Source organism: Miniopterus schreibersii (assembly GCF_964146895.1).
Source record: "Miniopterus schreibersii genome assembly, chromosome: X".
NCBI classification, from domain to species: domain Eukaryota; kingdom Metazoa; phylum Chordata; class Mammalia; order Chiroptera; family Miniopteridae; genus Miniopterus; species Miniopterus schreibersii.
The window spans coordinates 81,833,634-81,846,434 of NC_138104.1; the positions used below are offsets into that span (position 1 = coordinate 81,833,634).

General features: G+C 52.3%; 1 long non-coding RNA gene across 1 annotated transcript; it reads right to left on the reverse strand.

The window, feature by feature from the left end:
- Nucleotides 1-1,517: 1,517 nt before the first annotated feature.
- Nucleotides 1,518-10,734, reverse strand: LOC308551285. The gene is made up of 3 exons (XR_013998002.1): nt 10,654-10,734; nt 7,245-7,529; nt 1,518-4,040 (listed from the first exon to the last, which is right to left on the reverse strand). It is a non-coding gene; the product is annotated as an uncharacterized lncRNA (long non-coding RNA).
- Nucleotides 10,735-12,801: the final 2,067 nt, after the last annotated feature.

A 12,801-nucleotide genomic window follows, 5' to 3' on the forward strand; every position in this document is an offset into this window, starting at 1 on the left:
AGGATGACCTCCCTGCTCTGAGTAGTGGCAAGACCCCACCTCCTGGTTTTATCGCAAGAATGGGGTTTCTTGTGTTTCTTGCATTTCTCCCCTACCACAGCCTCAAACTGGCCCAGGGATGGCTTTCCTCTGAGATGTAGTTTTCTCTCGATTTCCCCTGCCTGTATAGGATGTCTGGGTCTGACATGATGCTCCTTCTCACCATAACCTCCTGAGCTGTCTGCACTGCCCAAGTGTTTCTGGGCTTCTCTGTGTCAGGCAGCCAATGGGTAGATGTTTTCAGAGGCAGTTACCTATGTCAAGACTCTGGTGGCTGTGGGTGATGGCAGAATGGCAGGATGTGTGCAAGGCACGATCCGTGCAGGAGGAGTGGGGATAGACACACGTGTCTGCCAGATGCTGGGGCCATGAAACGGGGGGTGGGCGAACAGGCGAGGTGGGGTGGTGGGAGGGTTGGGAAGCGGCTCTGCATGGGGGAAGCAGCTGCCTCTCCACAGTCATTTAGGATGTGCAAGGTCCAGTCAAATATTGATCAACAGCTGCCAAGAATGAAGCACGGTCCTTATTTTTCTGCTTCCCAAGGAGGAGAGCCAAGAGGGGATCCAGTGGGAGCCAGGACTGCTGATCAGAGCATCAAAGGAAGGCTGCAAGCCTTAAGTCCAGTGAGTAGAGTTTTGCAGGTGAAGGATCCCATTTGTTTTTATTCTTATTTGAAAATAATTAATATTTCTTCCCAGTGGTCAAAGTAAATCATGGCCTATTGTAGAAAAATTGGAACTTACAGAAAAGTGTAACAAAGATGATAAAAACTACCTATAATCTCTAGCTAAACACCACCGCTGTTAATACTTTAACACATCTTCCAGCCCATTGTAAATGTGTACACAGAGTGTGGGGGAAAGTCTTGCTTTCTGAGTTCAAATCTGTGTCCTGCAATGTTAGCTGTGTCATTTTAGATAAGTTATTTAACTTCTCTGTGCCTCAACCTTCTCATCTCTAAAATGGGGATGTGACTAGTACTTACCTTATAGGGATGTTGCCAGGATCTAATAACAGGATCCTGTAAGTGTAGGCACATAGTAAGTGCTTAAAAAATGTTAGCTCTTATCAGCATATTTTCATATATTACAACTTAGATCAAACCCTTAACCCTTAAAAATTTTGAATGCTGCTTGTTTTCTCGCTTAATGTTTTACTATGAACATTTTCTTGTATCATTAAACAGTCTTATAGAGCATCATTTTTAATGGCTTCAGAATTTTGCACCCCATGGAGTCATCATAATTTATTTAGCACATTTCTTGTTGCTGGACACTGATGCTGTTCTCAAGTTTTTGTTAACATAGATAATACTGCAACGAACATCTCTGTCAGGAGCTCCTCGAATTTGTTTATAATATTTTTTTCTTGTTATGAAAGTGTGATATACTCATTACAGGAAAAATGGAAAAATACAGAAAATTCTTTTGTATATTTATGTACAAAAATATAAAGAAGAAAAAAATTATCATTGAGAGAGAAAGGAAGAGGGGGTGGTGAGATTGAGAGGAGAGACTGTCACCAGAAAGAGGTGTCCTGGGAGAGTCTGTGGTCTGTCTTAAAGGCCCCACCCAGGGCCTGGCAGCATAAACACTGCCAGGGTTAAATAACAACCCAGGACAATATGTGGGATGTCACAAAGCTTTAAGTGATTAATTGCCAACTAGGCACTATGAGTTTCCTAACCAGCAGTGTTTGCTTCAGTGACCAGCTGAGACATGGAGAGTCTTTAAGGTTTTTAAAGAATGCTTTGTTCTGCTATGTGACAGGTTTTCCGGAGTCTTTACCGGCCAGGAAGCTTTCTTTCCTAAGGGCCTTTCAGACAAGGGGGGCTCTAAATATCCTCAATGTGTAGGCTCCTCTCTCTCACCCCATCTTCTGGCCCTAGTCAGTGTGGGGGCCGCCTTAGAGGTTAGAGCCTGCTCTGACCGCAGCCCATCTCCCCAGATCTTTTCTGAAAGCCCTAAATAGCCCATGCTGTTCCGTTGACCCCTCTACCCTACTGAAGGAAGTTTTAGGACAGGCCAAAAAGGGATGTGCCCGAGCCAGAATGAGTTCAGAGGCGGAGGGATGGCTTTGAAGAAAAAACTTTGGGCCTGTCAGGAACTTCTGAAATGATGTGTCCTACACAGCCTGGAGGACGTGAGATACAGGGGCTGTGATGGCATCGGGCAGACTGCCTACAAAATTGGCCACCAGCAATTCCTCCTATCCCTGTGTGTGCATGCTGATCCTCCCATCGAGAAGAAGAAAGAGTCCATTTTCCCTCCCCTCGAATCTGGGCTGGCCTTGTGACTTCCTTGGGCCAATAGAAGGCAGTAGAAGTGTTGCCATGTGGGCCTTAAGAGGTCTGGCAGCTTCTGCTTTTGCTCCCTTGAATAGAACTGCCGGGTGAGACATCCGCGCTATCTTGCTGGAGAGAGAGGCCGAGTGGAGGACAACAGAGGCAGCTCAGCCAACAGCTAGACAATTGCCAGAGACGTGAATGAGGCCATCTGTGATGTCCCAGACCCAGCCAAACTCCCAGCTGAGTGCAGTTACCTGAGTGACTCCAGCTGATGTCACATGGAACAGAAGAACCACCTGCTGAGCAGAGCTGACCCATGAATCACGAGAAGAGTCCATTGTTTTAAGCCATTCAGTTTTGGGGTGCCTCTTAGGCAGCAGTAGATAACTAAAACACCACTGTTTCCAATTTTTGAAGGAGTGGTATTTGCCCTGGCAGCCCCCCAGGGAGGATAACAAGAGAGCAGCACCTTTTGGCGCAGTAGAGGTGGGGATGCTGAGGCATTCAGAGCCATCTAATTAAGGGGACTGTTTGTGACCTTGGTGCACTCCCTGCAGGGCATGAAGGAAAAGCTGAGGTTGCTTGTCGGTGTCTGGAAGGGGACCCCGGGGGACCAGATGGCTGGCACACTGTCTCACCTGGAGCTTCTGCAAATCTTTGCTCCCCTCCATATTCATTCCATCCACTTCCCCCAAAAGGAACTCTGATGCCCCACCACAGGCCCTTGGAAGACAGAACTGGCCCTCCTTTCTGTTTCACATCCAGGGGCTCTTGCTGGCTTAGGCATTTTTCCAAGTTCACTTGCCACCTCTTTCAGAAAGCTTTTAATGTGACCTTGGCTTGTTTGGAACATCTGACCCATACCATTGTCTACAGTGCTTAGATTGCAAGCAAGCTCTCTAAAGAGAGGGACCCTGTTTTATTGATTTCTCTATCTGCCCAGTGCTTAGCCCAGGGCTGATGGCTCAGGCATGATCCAGGGGTTTGGACTGTCAGGCAATTCATACGCCTGGATAGAGGCTGGATCTTCCTTCCCTTGACACACTGGGGTTGGATCTGCAACTCAGAAGGGGACCAGCTGTGAACAAGGAGGTGAGGACAGGGCAACCCTGGGAGGGATCTCCTGAACCCAGCAGCCAGCAGCTGGTTTGCCGCGTCTGTTCTCTGTCTGTGGGCCCCACGAGTGTTCAGGAGGGCCTCTGTCAAGCTCGCTTTGGAGCTCGGAGAATCTTCCTCAGAGAAGCAGGATGTGCATGTGCGTACACATACACACACACTCTCTCTCTCTCTTTCTCTCTCTCTCAGCACTCAAGCACGGAGACTGCCTCAGGGGAGACACTGTCTGCAGGAACCAGACTCCACAGCCTCCTCAGGGACTCGTCATCACGTCTCTCGTCAAAGTGTCACTTGTCAGGCGCGGCTCTAGCTTGGCGGAACTCACCCCCTCGCTCACACTGAAGGAAGGGGCCTCGGAGGGGTGTGGGCTCCACGGAGTTTCCAGGCAGACGCCGCCTGTCTTGTCCTTGGCAATTTCTTGGCCTGGCCCCAGAAACTCTAAGGAGCCATGGCATGAAGACAGCCACCAAGGTGGTTATCAGAGATGTCCACACAGGGCTTTGGGAAGCAGCCTGTCCTCTGCTGCATGTGTGGCGTCATTCAGTCTAATTCTCAGCAATTCCTGGAGAGTAGCAGGTTTGAGCAGTACTTGCCCTTCCTTTTTTGTACAAAGGAAAGGAAGAAAGAAAAGGGATTTAGTGTCACCTGGGGAGAGGCAGGAGAAGATGGAAGTGGTGGAAGGTGGTCTGGGGGTACGAGGCAAGGGGGGGGGGTGACCTTTAGCTTCCCGGGCCTTAGGCCTGCTCTGAGGGGTCTCTGTGTAGAAATGGACTCCTGGTTTAGAAGTCTCTCATCCGACTCAATGTGAGTCTTGTCTTCCCTGAGCAACCCTCTTCCCCTTCTGGGTCTGACCCTGCAGCTCCCACACAGCCCAGAGCAGCCAAGCCTGTGGCACAGCCTTCAAATTGCTCTCCCTGGATGCCTCTGAGAGAACGGCCCAGATCTGAGCTTTCACACGCTCCTCAATTAGAAATGTAGTGAGCATCTGCCCCATGTAATGCTTGAATTTTAGAGAGTCACCAGAAAGAGACAGCCAATGCAAAAAATAAATGCTGGGTGAGACCACCCATTGCCACCCTAAGCTATAATCTGGCATCTGGTGCCATGTCCTCTCCCAGGCCCCCAGCCCAGTCAATGGAAGCCCCTAACTCCTGCCCCTTTCTGTTGATTCCTCTGTTCTCCAAGCTGATTCCCTGCACTTAGGAGTCCCTGGCCATAAATGGGGAGCTGTTACTCATTCAGCCATAAGGTTCAACCCAGTGGTGTGTTGGAGCAGGCTCCGGTTCACAAGAACAAAATCAACTGTGTGCATCTCTTCCCAACTCTACGTTCAGTGATGGCAAGTCCGGGAGCTTGGAACTGGCTATGGTAAGAGGATTTACTCTATGGAAATTGGCAGATGCAAGAAAATAAGACGCCCTGTACCCCAGAGCCAGTTGTTAAACATTTACCAGCACACCACTGGTTAGACCCCCACAGCGGGCAGCTGAGAGGGGCTCTACCAACAGCACCCTCTCGTCAAGGGGGCTTTCATCATGAACATGGGCAGGCACAGGTGCAGGCTCAAGCACACTTTAGAGGGCTCCTCTCTGCCCTTCCTCTGCCGCCACCCAGAAGCCTTCTCCAGAGACAGCTTGCCTTGGCTGTTTACCTAAGCGGTTCACAGGTATTCCTATCTCCTGGCTGCAAACATCTTTCAGGCTCTTGAGCCAAGAGCACAGATTACCTTGAAAACCAGAAGGAAACACTCAACCACCTTTTCCCTTAGGCAACTTGGACAGGCAGTCCTGGGACAGGGAGTTCGGCTTTGGCAGAGAGGGGTATCTAACATCAGGGGCACCAGATCATCAGGGGAATCAGATTATCACAGTTGCTGGGGAAACTAAGGTTCCTGGAGAAACTGAGTCATTTGCCTGAGGTCACTCGCCTCCAGCTGGAACACCAATCTCTTTACTCCTAATCTGCTGCTGCTGGGCCACACCGTGGGAGCAGCTTCCCTGGCTTGGGTAGATCCTGGCATCAGCGTGCGTGCGTGCGTGAGTGCGTGCGTGTGTGTGTGTGTGCGTGCGCTTATATGTGCCCATGTGCATGCAAGTATGGGCATGTGTGTGTGTCCCCAAAGCCACAAAGATGGAAGAAGTAAGGCCTAGAGCGCCCTCAAAATTGCCCATCCTGTCTCCTCATCGGCTTGGCCATTGTCTCCAGGACCCTTCACCCCAACCAGCCCACAAGGAGTCATCAGTGCAGGAGATGAGAGCCCAAGTTTTGGAGTCAGGCACACCCAGGCCTGATTTTGGACTCCATCAATCCCCAACTGTGCGACCTTGGGCAAGGCATTTGTTGTCTCGGAGCCCCAATCCTCAGCTGTGAAGTGGTCCTAACGGTGCCTACCTCATCAGGCTGCTGGGGGGATAATGAGCTGCTGCACAGGAGCACTTAGCACGGGGTTCAAGAAGGGGAAAGCACTGCTGTAGGTTTTTATGCCCTGTGCCAGCTGGGTACCCTGAGAAGCAAATGCCAAGATGGAACTAGACATGCAAAAGGTTTTTTGGGGGAAATGCTTACAGGAGATGAAGTGGGAGGGAGCAGGAGTAGGAGGGCAGAGCCTTCAGATGGAGTCGCAGTTCTGATCCCTGAGAAAGGAGAAGGGGAAGGAAGGAGGACGGGATAGAAAGAGCCTCAGACTGCAGTGTGGCTCTGAGAAAGTCTCGGTCAGCCCAACGGGGAGTTCCAGCGTCAGGATCACCCAGAGAAATGGCCATGCTCAGCCACTGGCAGTGCATGGGCTTGGCATGAAAGTCCAGGCAGAGCCTGAGGGCACCCCCAACTGGAGACTGCCAATGAATCGCACTTCTTGTGGAAGGTTCTCTGTCAAAGGGAGAGCTGAGCAGGGAAACTCCACGGTCCCTCCTTGTCGAGTTCCCTTTTCAGGCAATGCTGCTCAGTACCGTATAGTTATTGCTGACAGCTCTTGCTTCATTATTCCTCCACATCCATCCAGCAGCTCCCCAAGTCCGGCTACTGCAACTGCAGGAAACTCAAGTGGTCCCCTGCTCTCCATCCCCGCTGCTCTGCACTTGTTCACGCTTCTAGCTGTCTCCTCTTCCGTCCCCTCTCCAGAGCATTGCCCCATGTTCAGAGTCTGTTTCCCACACCATGAGCCCTCAAGGAAACAGGCAAATGAAAAACTCAAAGCTGAGCAGGTCATTTTTCGGTTGAGGATAAAGCACCCGACCCACAAGGCAAGACCCTTCCCTGCAGGCCTAGCTCTGGCCCTCAGCCTCCTTCCTGACATCTCCCTTCTCTGACTCCTCATGCTAGCTCTCCATTTCTTTTTGCTTTTTGCCATTTCATTTCTGGGTTTGTGCTCGTGACATTCATCTCCCTGAAATAATCTTCCACCTTACCTCCCTGTAAACACATTCTGTCTTTTCAGTTCTGCTGGACATGTCACCTTCTTGTGAAACCTTGGCCAACCCCCAGCTCCCCCTCTTCCAGTGCTCTCACCACCCTCACTAGGTCCTCCACTGAAGCAGTGGTCACTTGCTTGTTGAGCTATAGTCTCCTCCACCAGATTGTGACTTTTTGCCTCCCATGGCATTTCTTCAACAAATATTGACTGAGCCCCCATTCTGTGCCTGGCACAGGCACAGGGGTGTGATGGTGAGTGAGGGAGTTCGGCCTCTACCTTCATGGGGCAACTAGTCTGCAGGGAAGCCTGACAATTACATGAAAAACTGCAATAAATGGTGACATGTGCAGTTCCAGGGAACACAGTACACAGCAGAGACACTCAACCTACTTGGATGGGAGTGTCAGGTAAGGCTTCCTGGAAGAAAGCCTTTTCTTTCTTCCCAACTTTTCAGTTGAAGCTTCCAAGAAGATCAGAGGTCACTAGATGGGGAGGAGATGGGAGGGCAGGGAGGACAACAGCATGTGTAGACCTGTGGCACAAAGAGGGTCCTGGTGTGGGAGCTGGATGATCGTAGCCTGAGATGTGAGCGGGAGAAGAGGTCGTGGAGACAAATCCATCAAGAAGTTCGGCTGCAAAGGACCAGAGAAAGATGGATGGGGGTGGGGACTGTAGCTGCAAGGAGATAAGAGAGAGAAGGACGTGTTAATTGCTGATTGGGAGGGTGAGGCTGGGCGCATGGGAGAGAGAGAATCTAATCTCTGGAGTTGCAATATAGTAGCCACTTAGCCACGTCCAACTACTTCAATTAATTAAAATAACTCAGTTCTTTGGTTGTACTAGCCACATTTTAAGTGCTCAGTGCCACACGTGGCTAGTGGCTAGGGAAGTGCAGATATAGAACAGTTCCATCATGGCAAAAAGATCTATTGCACAGTGCTGCCCTGGAGTTTCAGCTCCTGAGACCCAGAGTTCAAGAGCAGGATTAGTTGAGAGATGGGTGAAGGGATGTTCTTTGTTTGGCACCAAAGAGTAGATGGACAGGGTGGTGTAGACAGACATGTGGTGGCAAGATGCTAGGAGGGGGTGTCTAGTCTGTGACTCCCAGAGTCTCTGTGAAGTAGGAGGGATGGGAAGGTATGGGGCTGAATTTGGAGCTGAGTGAAGAATGTGAGGAGTAGCTGTGTGTAGGATGGGAGATAGTGGACCAGGAGGGTGTAACAGGACTAGCAGGTATGGTGGTGGTGGTGGTGGTGGTAGTGCCGATCAGCAAGGCCAGGTGGTTTCCCTCCACTGAGCTGGGTCTCTGAGGCTCAGGCCCAGAGAAGGGCCAGCTTGAATCCTTAGTGGCCTGATGTTTATCTAGGCAGCTGTGGCAATGGGACAGGGGAACCAAGGACCCTCAAAAATGTGGCTGGCTGAAGGGATGAAGCCTAGAGGTGAGGGTGACAGAAGAGGGGTGGCTTTGTGCACAGTGACAAGGAGGCCCATGGTGTGCCCAGGAAGTAGGGAGCTGAAGAGAAGTCACTGGAGTGGGAGATCCAGCTATCTACTGGTGGGTGATAAACCATCATCAACATTTAGTTGGCTAATGAATCTGCTACTTGGGCAGTGCTTGGCAGGGATAGCTTGTCTTTACTCCACTCAGTGTCAGCTGGGCAACTTTAAGGGCAACGTCACTTGGCATTAACTAGGAAGGCTCAAAGGCCAAAATGTTGGGATCATTTGAAGGCTCACACTTTCACTTATCCGGTGGCTGGCACTGTTTGTAAGCTGGGACATTAGCTGGGGCTGTTGGTTAGAATCCTTAGCCTCTCCATGTGACCTGGGCTTCCTCACAACATGGTGGCTGGGCTCCAAGGCCGATTGTCCCAAGAGAGAAAGTCAGATGAAAGCCATATCACCTTTTATGATCTGAACTAGGAAGTCAGCAGCATCACTTTGGCCACATCCTATTCATAGAGGCAGTCACAAAGGCCCAGCCACGGTCAAGTGGAGGGGAAACAGACTCCTCCTCTTGAAGGGAGCTAGTGGCATGGTTCTGGAAGAGCATGTGGGACCCACCGGAAGTATTGCTGTGGCTATTTTTTGAAAATACAATGTGCCACAGAGCCCAAGGAATAAGAAGCCAAGGTTTTATCTGCCCCCCAGGAGAGGAGATGAAGAAGTTGGGCCAAGTTCAAATTTCTTCAATTACTTTTGAGTACCTACTATGTTCCAGACTCTGTTTCAGGCACTGGGGATATAAGAGAGACAAAAACCCCAGTCCTTATGGAGATTACATGGTAGTGGGGGAGACTGTCAATAAACAAGCCTTTATTATGTCAGGTGATGTTAAATGCTATGCATGAATGATAGTCAGCAACAGAGTGCACAGAAAGAAGGACAGAAGGTGGAGCAGCTTGGGCCTTTCAGGATCCTGGATTTTCTCACTGGGGTGGAGGGGGCAAGGTCTGTAAACTGAAGGGAGGAGTGAGAGGGTTTGGCCATTCCTTTGAATGCTGCATCCCAGGAGCCCAGCTTTAGGGCTGGATAAACTTCTGCAGGGTGTAAGAAAAAGGGCCCCTGGGCGCTGAGTCTTTGCTCAAGGTCAGCTAGTTAGTAGCAGTGCAGAAAGCGGGCCCACAAAGCAAGGGGCACGTTCGATCCTTTATCCCAAGGACTCTTCCCCCTGTCCAGTTTCCCAGCTAAACAGACTGGGGGCTTCTTGGAGAACTATACCCCCGGGTGTCTGTCTATTCGCCATGGTTTTAGTCCTACAGAAAGCTGAAGGGCCAGAGGAGGAGCGGGCTGGAGTAGGAGAGGGCCCAGGGAGGAAAGAACATGGGGATTTCATTGGACTCAGCGAATCCTTCCCGGACCAGCAGGCGCAAATCTTTGGAAGCAGCCGCCAGTGCCTGGCTCTCCTCCGGACTAGGAAGCCCGGCAGAAGCGTGGTCGTGGAGGATGGGGGGAAATCCATGGTCTCTCCTCCCTCTACAGCCCAGCGTCCCCCTGTCAACATGCCCAGGCTGAAAAACCACGAGGACCAGGTTGCTGGGCGTGGTGAGAGGACAGAAGGGAGATAGAGTGGCCGGGAGTGGCCGGAGGATGTCCGGGGAGGCTGGGGGCCGCCCCGGGCGGGGCTGAGGCAGCTGGAGAAGTGTGGGGTGTATGTGTGTCGGGCGGGGGGCGTTGGGGCCCCACGCAGCATCTCCGACCGCAAAGGGCGGGGGAGCTCGGCCCGGCGGTCATAGCGAGCAATATTGATCGAGGGGCGGACGCAGCGAGCGCGCCGAGAGCTGCTCCATCCATTAGGGCCGCTGTTCGCCTCCAATTAGAAAAAAAATCATTACTCAGCAGCCAGCAGCGGCCTGCGCGCCGCCCGGGACCGCCTGCGAGCTAGCGAGAGAGCTAGGGAACGGCGGGCCTCCCCCACCCCCGCGCTCCCCACCCCCCGCCCCCGGCGCCCCGCCTCCCCCCGGCCCTAATGACAACTATTAGAACTGCCTCCCCGCACCCACCGCCCGGCGAGCACAAAAGCGCGAGATTCATTTGGTAATCGGGGTAATTACAGCGGGGCGCGGGGGCGCACGCGGCGATGGCTGGCGCGCCGGCGGAATGCTAAGGGGCCGGGCGCGCCGCCGGTTCCCATCCCGCCCCTCTCCCCGCGGGGCCCCTCACCCAAGCTGCGCTCTGGGCCACGTCTCCCCTCCCACCCCCACCGCCCACGTCCTTCCCTCCACACCTCCAGCCTCGGCTTTGGAGCTGCCGGAGGTTCCCGGGTGCGAGACGAAAAGCGACCGCATCCCCGACTCACCAGCCACCCTCCCCCGTCCTCGCCCGCCATCGGCCTTCGCAGCTCGGCCTGCGGCGCTCCGGACAAGATTTGTCAGGTCCGGGAGCAGGAGAACCCCTCCGAGGTCCGGACGCATAATAAATACCGTGTGGAATGTATTTACTCTGCTGGCCCTAGTTAATTTCCACAGCCGCGCCGCACCGCGCCGCGCGCCCTCCCCCGCGCCCCAGCCTGTCTTTCCTATTTACGGGCGCGAGGCGCCGTCCCTGGAGAGGGCCTTTTTTTTTTTTTTGAAAGCTTTAGGATGGATGCAACGTGTCATTAAACCTGAAAGGGGCTGTTACTTATCAGTAATGGTGTTTTCCACAGGCCTTTCTCCTCACCTGCGCGGGCACAGGTACCACCTGGGTGGTGGATGGGGGGCGGGGGTGCCTGTAAACCCCAGGGGGCGGGGGTTGGTCTGCTCTACCTGAGGCAGTTGAGGCATCGCGGGAGACTCCCCCCCGCCCCCAACCGCAGGAACACTGACGCTGAGGCCACCTCTTGCTCGGCACCCAGCCGCTCTCAGGGGAGGAGTCTTTCGCCTGAGAGACCTAGAACTGCAAGGTGTTTGGGGAGGTTTCTGGCCACCTTAGCTGGCGAGAAATGCCACCTCTCGGTTGGGCCATTCTGGCATCAGAAAGGCCCTGTGTGACTCGGCACTGGAGCAACAGCCCTTATCTGGGGCGATTTCCCATCTGCCTCTCCCCGAAGCAGGGTTGTCTTCCTGCACAGGACTTATCTTGTTGGGAAGCAGAGCTGTGCACTGGATGCAGGCCCAGCGAATGGAATGCTCTCCCGGCCTTGTGTGTTCTTAATGACCCATAACAGAGTCCTCAGAGGTGAAAAACAAAACTCTACAGCCCCTTAACCCTTCCGTGCCCATCCTGACTTGTGAGATTTCTTAATCTGGCTGTGGTGTCACACAGTTTCTTTTTTTGATTTCACCCGGGATCTGCCGGGTTCACCTCAGCCCCACCATGCTAAAACTTGAGTCTGGCCTCCCAGCCCTGGGTGAGGAGCTATCTCCCAGCAGCCCTGCAAGGACTTGGAATAGGGTGCTGCAAAACCCTGAAAGTGGGGGCAACATTTTGAGTACATAGGCATTTTTCTAAGGGGGTGGGGGCGTTCTTAAAGGGATCTGAGATAGCCCCAAAGGTTAAGAACCACTTACTAGCTATTTGACCTTGCCCAGATCTTATCTCTGAGCCCAACTTCATTATCAGTAAGAAGCAGGCTACCCCAAAGCGGCTGTTGTGATTAAAACAATGAGATAATGCCTTAATATTTGTAAATTGTACCAGGTTCTACACAGATAAATTATTAATGATGCCAAAGATAGCTCTGTGTGTGTGCGCGCACATATTAGTGAACTGGTAGTGTAGGGGAGTGTGTGTGGGGTCATTGGGATTTTACTCTTTATTCTTAGGGAACTTCTTGTTCTGAACCCTCTCATCTCTCTACCTCTGGGCCAAGGAGAATTGATCTGGAATGTTGCTCCTCCCCTTTGAAAATCAGAAGCCTTTTTGGGTGGTGGGTGGAGGCTGGGAGTCAGAGGCAGCAGGGTCTTTCTGCTCAAGCCCTCTGGTCCTCAGGAGAGTATGGCCCCCCTTGGAGCTTGTAGTTATTTGCGTAGAGCAGGTGCTCAATGCACCTCTGTGGAATAACCAAATCAATGGCTGGGTACTGAGTGGTCTTGGGCCAGTCCCAACTGCTTTTTGTACTTGCAAATAGAAGAGGACTCTGGATCCTTTCCGGCTTGAATGTATTTATCTCTAGGGGTGGAGGCAACTCAGTCTCGAGGAGCTCAAGGGTGAAAATAACCAAAATCCAGGGTGTTCGGCATCCCCATCTCATGGGGGTGGGTGAGGTGATAGTTAATTCTCTTCATCCGCACACTAAGAATCTGTCCCCAGTTGCTGCTGCAACTTCCCTTCAGGATCTGATGCAGCATTCCTGCCAAGGCCACACTCTCCCCAGACTGTTACCCAATGACAGCATGGCAGCTACACCAGTATTGGGCCATTCTACCTGACATGGGACTTCTCTGATGGGCAGTCTTTGCTCTGGGCTCCCCGTCAACCTGGCTGAGACTTTCTCAGAGCTGTGCTGCATCAGTGGTTCCTCTTA